We start from the raw sequence: 3,301 nt of genomic DNA on the forward strand, positions 1-3,301 counted from the left end.
TTACTAGCTGAGGGTGAAGGCAGATGTGGAGAAGATATGAAAGCGTTTCTGTGATGAGGAGGGTAAAACTCACATCCGAAAAACATCGTAACCTGACTGAGTGGATCCTGAACGCCCATTCAATGTCAGTGATCAAGAATTTAAAGGATCGGGCGCCTGGGTGGCTCAGTTGGTTAAGCGACTGCCTTCGGCTCAGGTCATGATCCTGGAGTCCCGGGATCGAGTCCCACATCGGGCTTCCTGCTCAGCGGGGAGTCTGCTTCTCCCTCTGACCCTCTTCCCTCTCGTGCTTTCTATCTCTCATTCTCTCTCTCTCTCAAATAAATAAATAAAATCTTTAAAAAAAAAAAAGAATTTAAAGGATCACCGTTGTGCCAAGTTGGATGACTTTTCTCCCACCCCCTAAGGCACCAGTGTAAGTTGAAACAAAGCAAATTGCTGGACTTGGCCCGCGCTGGAGGGTGACAGGAGAAGGCCAGTGCTGGGGAAGTGAGACAATTTGGGAGAGTGAATGTCATGCCCAACGGGACATGGCATCTGAACTGGACATTTCCTCCACCCCCACTAGATTTCTTCTGCCGGACCACCTGATATTCTGAACCAGTAATTAGAGGCCAGATTAATCACAGTCTGGAGCAAGAACTCCTTTTGTAAATTTATGGTCTGGAGGAGGAGTACTCTGAGAGAAAAAGGCTTCCCTGACAACAGAAGTATTTAATAGGGATTTCTCTCCCTTTTGAGCTTTTTGAGGATGTTTATATTCATATTTGGAATAAAAATAAGATGATTCCATTTCTCATAAGCATATAATTGTTTATGTCTTCTTTTAAAAAAGCTTGGAATAGTTCCCAAAGATGATATTGTTCATCTTTATCTACTAGTGAGTGAAGAATGTGAGTTGTTAATTTTAAAGTGGGGAAATTGAGCACTGAGATAACTTGCCTGATGTTACCAAGCAAAGCAGTTACAGAGATGGAAAAAGAACACGGACGTTCGGCTTTCTAGTTTCTATTTACCAGCTCATGTTTCCATGGAGAAAAATTCGGAGAACTCCAGTCAAACAGACACTGAGCCCACGTTCTATTCCTAAAGATACATGTGGACCAGGTTCATCAAGGCTTGCAAAGCTTTTGGAGAGCTCGGAATGATTTTGGTGGGGGCATGAAAGACAAGATAATTTTAGTTCAATTTTGGGAAGCATCCCATCCCACCTTGTGAGAAACTGAATTGGGTGTCAGTTTGGTGCTCACTCAATGCAGGTTTTCCTAACACCATGTCAGCCCAACGGCCATGCCCTGCCCCTGCAATCACCCCTTCTTACTCACTCTGCCCTCTCTTTCTTCTCTATTGTGCAAACTTGACCTAGCTCCTCCCTTAAGAGGCCCTCTTCCAAAGAGCTGTTCCCTGAAACTTTGCCATAGTGATCCCTCCCTGTAAGTGTTGTACTGAATTGACCCCATGTTTATGCTTCTTATTAAGGGGCACACATCTGTTTTTCTCCGAGGCCTTAGGGTCCACTTACTGGGATGCTAAGAAATGCTTAACAGTCAGCTCTTAATTTTTTTTTTTTTATAAAAAGCCCTGATTTGTAAGGTTTGCCAGTTTCCATGGTGTAAATACTCCTATCATGACTGATTGCAAGCTACAGACATGACAACACTGAACACTGAGGTGGGAAGGAATGCACATGATCGGTTCGAGTGAGCCAGGTTGGCTTCGGCATATCAGTGGCATATTAGAGACACACTATGTATTCTTCAGATTTTCTTGGACTCCTTCATCTCTTGGATCCACAATTGCTCTCTCCACCTTAGCTGCCACCACCGTCTCAACGTGGGCTCTGCGGGCTTATCGACTGAAGTGGACAAGATGCCTATCCTGAGCACCCTCTTTAAAACTGATAATCTTAGTTCACTTTACATTCCCTTTCCCCGTGCCCCCTTCTAGTTTTTCCATAGCATCCCCTTATATATTGTGTAATTTATTCATTAGATTTATTGGTTTTTATCTGCTTCTTCCAAATAGAATGTTCTCAGGAGGGCAGGGATTTTTTTTTTTTTTTTTTAATGATGTACTCCAAATCCTTCGAACAGAGGTGGCATTGAATGAGAGGCTATGGATTCTATTCTCTCACTTCCCACCAAGCCCCTAGGATGGTCCAGATCACTTGGACTAAATAAATCCTCGTGGCTTGACCGACTTCTGCGAAATTGAAGAGCGAGTCCTTGACAGCGAAAGTGGAAACAGACAGTTTTTATCAGACCCTGAAACTGCTCTCACCGAACAAGCACACAATTCTTCAGCAGGGGAAATCAAGTGCCTTCTTGGAATCGGAGAGCTTGGCAAACAGTTCTTACTCACAGTGTGATTAAAGCATTATCTGAACCCTCCCCCTCCCCCAGGAACAGGAGAAAGAATTCATTAAGGTCTCATCAATTTAAATTTGTTTTCAGGAAGCAAAAATCAATCTGTCATCCTTAAAACTCACTTGGGCTTGCACACTGAATGGTTCAATCCTGCAGAACTCACCTGCTGCTAAACGGATTAGATCCCATCATGTGGAATGCTGACTTGGGTTCACACAGCCCCAGCAGAATATCCGAGGGCAGGCCTGGCTGGAAACAGGAGGGCCAAGCGTCCTGTGGCTGAGACGCATGGAAGCTGACGGATACCCTCAGAACGGAGAAATGATTTTTCTTTTTAGGTTGTGATATTTGTTCTGATGCAACATTTATTGGTGATCTCCCACTTGCTTAGTGGCTCAACATGCCTGTAGGGAAAAAAAGGATGATGATCCCAGTTTTACAGATGAGGAAACTAAAACTCAAATTGAAGCTCTATAGTGCTTAAATCTACATAATAACCGCATTGTAAGTTAGAGTTGCTGGCCACTGTCTCAGCTTTGGGCCACACTGAAAGACCCTTCGTCTTCCTTTTCCCTCTCTTCCCCCATCTTCTCTCTACGGGCTACCAGCTTGCTTCTGAGCCTCTCCATCGCTAGTTCTAAGAATAACGGAGTTATGGGGAGTAGCTATTGCGGCAGAGAGCTTGTGATCTGTTCTCAGGCTTCCAACTTCTTGGTGTGAGTTCGCTCTAGCCCTTAGTCAACCAACAGTTTAAGTAGGATATTTCTATAGTGTATTCAAATTATGTAGGATTGGGACAGGTTTAGGACATGCAATGGAAGGAGGGAAAAGCAGTTCTGAATTGCTGGTAAGGAGAAATTTAAGAGCAAATGAACTAAACACTTTTTCTATTATAGAAAGCTCAGGATAGAAGTACGAACTAGATTTGAATTCAC

The sequence above is a fragment of the Callorhinus ursinus genome, unplaced genomic scaffold, assembly GCF_003265705.2.
Source record: "Callorhinus ursinus isolate GAN/ISIS: 27379988/994484 unplaced genomic scaffold, GSC_fseal_2.0 scaffold4, whole genome shotgun sequence".
NCBI lineage: Eukaryota > Metazoa > Chordata > Mammalia > Carnivora > Otariidae > Callorhinus > Callorhinus ursinus.